This window comes from Triticum aestivum, chromosome 3D (assembly GCF_018294505.1).
Source record: "Triticum aestivum cultivar Chinese Spring chromosome 3D, IWGSC CS RefSeq v2.1, whole genome shotgun sequence".
NCBI lineage: Eukaryota > Viridiplantae > Streptophyta > Magnoliopsida > Poales > Poaceae > Triticum > Triticum aestivum.
The window spans coordinates 160,513,763-160,521,324 of NC_057802.1; positions in this window are offsets into that span (position 1 = coordinate 160,513,763).

The window sequence follows — 7,562 nt, forward strand, 5'->3', positions numbered from 1 at the left end:
CGGCCTCCGGCGCCGCCCCAGTGCTCGCCTCTGCCTCCCGCCGGAGCTCCACGCCGGCCGCCGCCCTCCTCATGCCCTGTGACCTCGCCGTGGCCTCGTCGCTGCCACGCCGGTGCCGCGCCGGCATTTTCCCCCTCGTCGTGGCCCCGACTGGCTGCGTCCAGTTCGGGCGCCCGCACCCGCACGTTCCAGCGCCCACCCGCGCCCGTGTGCCCGATAAGGCCCCCAGGGCCTATGACACATGGGCCCCCGCGCCCAGAATGAAATAAAAAATGATTTAAAAAAATTAATTAATAAAAATAAATAAATAAATAATAAAGATAATTAATTAACTTAATTAATCCTGTTAATATTAACTAATTAAGATTAATTAACTTAATAACTAATTAACCTAATTAACTACTGTTAATTAGCTAACAGCCCCTGAAAGGTGGGACCCACCTGTCAGGTTGACCAGGTCAACGGTCAACTTTGACTGCAGACGTTATGCTGATGCATTAATTAAATTTCGAATTAAATTAATTTATTAAATTCTAAAAATGATTTAAATCTTTAAAATTTAATATAAAAATAACCGTAGCTCGGATGGAAAAACTTTGTACATGAAAGTTGCTCAGAACGACGAGACGAATCCGAATACGTAGTCCGTTTGTCAGCCACACGTTCCTAGCATAGCGAACATGGAACTTTCCCCCTCCGGTCCGTCTGTCCGAAAACGCGAAACATCGGGAATACTTTCCCGGATGTTCCCCCCTTCGCCGGTACCACCTACTGCCGCGTTAGGACACACCTAGCACCGCTCATTGTCATGTCACGCATCGTCATGCTTATGTTTGCATTGTATTTACTGTTTCTTCCCCCCTCTTCTCTCCGGTAGACTACGAGACCGACGCTGCTGCTGCCCAGTTTGACTACGGAGTTGACGACCCCTCCTACTTGCCAGAGCAACCAGACAAGCCCCCCCTTGATCACCAGATATCGCCTATTCTTCTCTATAATGCTTGCATTAGAGTAGTGTAGCATGTTACTGCTTTCCGTTATCCTATCCTGATGCATAGCCTGTCCTTGCTTCTACTGTGGTTACCTTTACCTACAATCCTACATGCTTAGTATAGGATGCTAGTTTTCCATCAGTGGCCCTACATTCTTGTCCGTCTGCTGTGCTATACTATCGGGCCGTGATCACTTGGGCGGTGATCACGGGTTTATACTTATATACTATATACATGACACATGTGGTGACTAAAGTCGGGTTGGCTCGTAGGAGTACCCGCAAGTGGATCTTTGTGGCGGAGCGACAGGGCAGGTTGAGACCACCTAGGCGAGAGGTGGGCCAGGCCCTGGACGGCGTCCGCGGTTACTTCAAAATAACATGCTTAACAAGTTCTTGGTATTTGATCTGAGTCTGGCCATTTGGTCTATACGCACTAACCATCTACGTGGGAGTAGTTAAGGGTATCCCGGCGTCGTGGTATCAACCGAAGCTCTTTTTGACGTCAGCGACTGAGTGGCGTGTGCCGCATTGGACCGTAAGCTCGCGCTTGTATTAAGGGGGCTAGGTCTGCTTCCGGCCGCGTACGCAACGTGCAGGTGTGCAATGGGCGATGGGCCCAGACCCCTGCGCGCATAGGGTTTAGACCGGCGTGCTGACCTCTCTGTTGAGCCTAGGTGGGGCTGCCACGTGTTGATCTTCCGAGGCCGGGCATGACCCAGAAAAGTGTGTCCGGCCAAATGGGATCGAGCGTGTTGGGTTATGTGGTGCACCCCTGCAGGGAAGTTTATCCATTCGAATAGCCGTGTCCCTCGGTAAAAGGACGACCCGGAGTTGTACCTTGACCTTATTGACAACTAGAACCGGATACCGAATAAAATACACCCTTCCAAGTGCCAGATACAACCCGGTGGTTGCTCTCTAACAGGGCGACGAGGAGGGGATCGCCGGGTAGGATTATGCTATGCGATGCTATTTGGAGGACTTCAAACTACTCTCTCCTACATGCTGCAAGATGGAGATGGCCAGAAGCGTAGTCTTCGACAGGAATAGCTATCCCCCTCTTATTCTGGCTTTCTGCAGTTCACTCCACTGATATGGCCCTTTACACATATACCCATGCATATGTAGTGTAGCTCCTTGCTTGCGAGTACTTTGGATGAGTACTCACGGTTGCTTTTCTCCCTCTTTTCCCCCCTTTCCTTTCTACCTGGTTGTCGCAACCAGATGCTGGAGTCCAGGAGCCAGACGCCACCGCCGACGAGGACTCCTACGACACTAGAGGTGCCTACTACTACGTGCAGCCCGCTGACGACGACCAGGAGTAGTTAGGAGGATCCCAGGCAGGAGGCCTGCGCCTCGTTCCATCGGTATCCCAGTTTGTGCTAGCCTTCTTAAGGCAAACTTCTTAACTTATGTCTGTACTCAGATATTGTTGCTTCCGCTTACTCGTCTGTGATCGAGCACTTGTATTCGAGCCCTCGAGGCCCCTGGCTTGTATTATGATGCTTGTATGACTTATTTATGTTTTAGAGTTGTGTTGTGATATCTTCCCGTGAGTCCCTGATCTTGATCGTACACATTTGCGTGCATGATTAGTGTACGGTCAAATCGGGGGAGTCACAAGTTGGTATCAGAGCCGACTGCCTGTAGGAATCCCCCTTTCCACACTCCTTGGCCGAAGTCGAGTCTAGACATTACAAAAACTTTTACTAACATGGTTGTGTGTCTTACGGGCCCACGTCGCCATTGGGTGGTACTAGGATCTTTTACTCCTCGACCTTTACTCTGGGACTCTGAACTCTCTTCTACTCGGGTTAAACGAATTTGCTAACTCTAACACTAGGATCCCGTGACCGCATTCACCCCAAAGTTGGATAAGCCATAGTTATTTCTTATAATAGTATTTTGAACAATTCACACACTGTCATTTGACTCATTTGAAACATCTTTGCTTTCAGATGGAACCCACGTGGCAGGTCGTGCGCCACACGACGGCCATTGGTGCCTCGGGATCACCTGCTGTGCTAGCTGAGATGATGACCTATCTAGGTTATCGCTGGCACCCTGAGTACACCGTCTACGAGGAGTACCATGACTTTAACCAGGAGCAGTACCGTGCCATCGTCCACCTCTAATTGCGGGAGTATGACTCGACTACTGTGCTGCACACCGCTCATGGTGTTGGAGTGACCATCGATATGGCTGTCCACGATGCTGCCTATGCTGCTCTGACACGTCTTCGTGGAGAGTATTGGGAGTTGGACACCTCCCCTTTCAGGCACATTGCTACCGCATCTGATGTTGGTGCGGAGGGATACTATACTGCTGCCTACTCCACTGTCACCCGAGAGCCCTTCTACCATCAGAACCTGGTTTTGCATGCTGATGGGCTGGATCGAGCTAACCGAGCTCTTCGCCACGAGTTGTACACCACCCGTCAGCACCTTTACCGTGCTCTGACGCTGTTGCACCCCTTTGTCCGATCTAGGGAGCTGCCCCGTTCTGCGATCTACCCAGCCAGGACTGTGATGCCCCAGGGTGTCGGCTGGCCAGATGTGGGAGGCCACTCTCCCGCACTTGGACCTCTTCTGCCACCTGAGCATCAGGTTCTGCACTAGAGTATTCGCGGACCCCAGGTTGCTGACGTGGAGTTCCCGATGCGACACTACCAGCTTTTAGGCTACACCTACCTCCACAGTACCTCTTGGGACTGATGTAGGCTTGCTTGTTAGTGTTAGATGCATTCGCCGCGAGCCTGTGTGCCGCCTATGATGTTTTAGTCTATGTACTGAACTCTGTGTACTGAACTCTATGCATGACCCCTTTTGTAAGTTATGCCGACTACTATGTAGTAGCTATCGTGCTCCTTTTCATTATGCATGTTTCATCATGAATGATTCTTGTCTTTGCAAATTTCTCAATGCTGAACTACCCCTGTTATATATGAGTAGGATGGTTAGACCAGGTGGTCGTGGTAGTGGTGGCAATGCCCCACCACCACCTGAGTACATGGCTGGTATGATCCAACAGTTCGAACTGAACTGCCAATTCATGGAAAATATGATGGCTCAGTTTCCTCGCCCCAATATGGACCAGCAACCAACCCCAGTAACTCTGCAGGAATTCATGCGCCTCAATCCAACTGTGTACCGCAGCTCAACTCAGCCTCTGGATGCTGATGACTGGCTCCGTGACATCACCTATGAGATGGAGTCTGCCAATGTAGCCCCTGCCAGCTATGTCAACTTTGCTTCCTTCTTTCTGAAGGGACCCGCAGCTCAATGGTGGGACAGCCACAGGCGTACTCTGCCAGCTGAAACAATCATCACCTGGCCAGACTTCCAAGCAGCTTTCCGTGCCCGCTTCATTCCTCAGGGAGTCATGGACCGGAAGAAGCCTGAGTTCCGCAACCTCACCCAAGGCAACAAAACTGTTGAAGCTTATCAGCGGGAGTTTCTGGACTTGTCTCGCTATGCTGAAGAGGACATTGCAACTGATGCACGCAGACAGGAGAAGTTCCATGATGGCCTTCAAGCTGACATCAAGCTCACACTTCTAGTGCATGACTTTGCTGATTTCGCCACCCTGGTGAACAAGGCCATCAATGTCGAAACTGGTCTGCAGGAATACCAGAGCTCTCACAGGCGCAACCGTGACACGGGCTCATCTTCGGGCCCGCCCTCACAGAAGCGTAAGATATGGATCCCGAACAACATGTACCGTCCAAATGCATCTGCCCCAAGGCAGACCTATGCTGCACCTCGTGTGCCTCCACCACCATCTAGGCAGTCAAGACTTCCAGCTCCACCATCCCAAGCTCCTGTTCCCACTCCCAATAATGGCCTGTGCTACAAGTGTGGACAACCAGGTCACCGTGCCAGGGACTGCAATCAGAATCAGAATCAACTTGCCCTTCCCGCAGCTGGCCGTGGTAACAACCAGCCCCGCAACAACAATGCTAAGTCTTATGGTCGTGCTCATGCCAACCACGTTGATCTGAACGAAGCTCAAGACCAGCCTGCTACTGTGATGGGTACACTCATAAATTCAGTACCAGCATCCGTTTTATTTGATACAGGTGCATCGCATTCATTCATGTCAGAAGATTTTGCATACAAGCACGACATTAAATGTGAGGAGATGAACACCTCGGTATTGGTCAAAACCCCAGTGGGACAGTGTCAAACCTCCCTGGTTGGCATCGACGTCCCCGTGGAAATCGAAGGGCTGGAATTCTATGCCTCTCCCATTATCCTGAAGTCGTCTAACATCGACCTCATTTTGGGGATGGATTGGTTGAAAGCGCATACTGCTTCAATCGTTTGCGCCACTAAGACCGTCCATCTGCTACGCCCTTCAGATGAAATAGTTGCTTACCAAGCTCATCTGGTGCAAAATGCCGAGGCCAGGCTCTATGCATTAAATGCATTGAACGCCGCACCACTCGAGGGCATTGAAAACATTCCCGTCGTGCGTGAATTCCTCGACGTCTTCCCTGAAGAACTTCCAGGGATTCCCCCTGCTAGAGCTGTCGAATTCATCATCGACTTGAAACCAGGCACCACTCCTATAGCCAAGCGACCCTACAAAATGCCGCCGCATGAAATCCTTGAGCTTAAGGAGGAAATCGACAAATCTCTTCGCAAAGGATTCATTCGCCCAAGTTGCTCTCCTTGGGGAGCACCTTCTCTCTTTGTCAAGAAGAAGGATGGGACAAACCGATTAGTTCAAGACTACCATCCTATAAACCAAGCAACCATTCAGAATAAGTATCCTCTTCCTCGGATCAATGATTTGTATGATCAACTGGCTGGTTCATCAGTGTTCTCTAAGCTCGACTTGAGGTTGGGTTACCACCAGATCCGTGTTCGTGAAGAGGATATCCCAAAGACCGCCTTCGTGACTCGCTATGTTTCATACGAGTACACCGTCATGTCTTTCGGTTTAACCAATGCTCCAGCCACCTTCTCTCGTCTGATGAACTATATATTCATGGATTACCTCGACAAGTTCGTCGTGGTTTATCTGGATGATATCCTGGTATTTTCCAAGAACGAAGAGGAACATGCTGAACATCTTCGACTTGTGCTGGAAAAGCTACGAGAGCATCAACTATATGCCAAGTTCTCCAAATGTGAATTCTGGCTACCCAAAGTAACCTATCTTGGGCATGTCATCTCTAAGGATGGTATTGCCGTCAACCCTGAACGAGTCCAGGCTATCCTTGATTGGACTCCTCCCAAGAACGTTAAGCAAGTCAGAAGTTTTCTCGGTCTCGCCAGCTATTGCCGTCGATTCGTCGAGAACTTCTCCAAGATTGCCAGGCCTCTGACTAACCTGTTGCATAAGGGCGTCAAGTTCCAATGGATAGACAAATGTCAGGAAAGTTTCCAGGCACTCGAAGACAAGTTGACTTCTGCCCCAGTTCTAGCTCCACCTGATACTAAGAAGGACTTCGTCATTTACTGCGACGCTTCCCGTCAAGGATTAGGCTGTGTCCTAATGCAAGACCGCAAAGTGATTGTTTATGCCTCTCGGCAATTGCGCCCTCACGAAGAGAACTACCCAGTTCACGACCTCGAACTTGCTGCTGTCATTCATGCACTGAAGCAGTGGCGACATTACCTTCTCGGTAATCGTTGCGAGATCTTCACTGACCACCAAAGTCTGAAGTATCTGTTTACTCAGCCAGACCTGAACCTCCGTCAGTAGAGATGGATGGAGCTTGTTGCAGACTTTGACTTGGGTATTTCCTATACGCCAGGCAAGGCTAATGTAATGGCTGATGCCTTGAGCCGCAAGTCTTACTGCAACCACCTCCAGGTTCACAAAGTTCAGCCCTCGCTTGTTGAAGAATTCAGGAAGCTGAACCTCCATATTGTCCCTCCGGGTGCACTCGCTCCCCCTCCTAAGGAGTTTCGCAAGATGAACCTCCGTGTTGTTCCCCAGGGTTCCCTCAATACCCTGGCCGTCGAACCAGATCTCTTGGACTCCATCAAGAGAATATAGGGATATGACTCTGAAGCCCACAAGATTAAGCGCTACCTTGCAGAAGGAAAGCCCTCATTCTTCACTATTGCTGAAGATGGCACTTTGTACTTCAAGGGCCGCCTAGTGGTGCCATGTGCAGAGAAAAACCTGGATATGACACAGGAAGTTATGAAAGAAGCTCATGATACGCCTCTATGTATCCATCCTGGTAGTACAAAGATGTACCAAGACATCCGTCAGAGATTCTGGTGGTGTAATATGAAGCAAGACATTGCTCGTTATGTTGCTGAGTGTGACGTTTGCCGTCGTATCAAAGCAGAACATCAAAGGCCTGCTGGAACTCTGCAACCTATCTCTATTCCTGAATGGAAATGGGACCATGTTGAGATGGACTTCGTCACTGGATTTCCCAAATCATAGAAAGGTAATGATGCTATTCTTGTCGTCATTGACCGGCTTTCCAAAGTTGCACATTTCCTGGCGGTCAAAGAAACGATCACTGCTAGTCAGCTGGCAACGCTCTATATGTCCAGGATTGTTTCACTCCACGGTATTCCATTGGTTATCAGCTCAGACC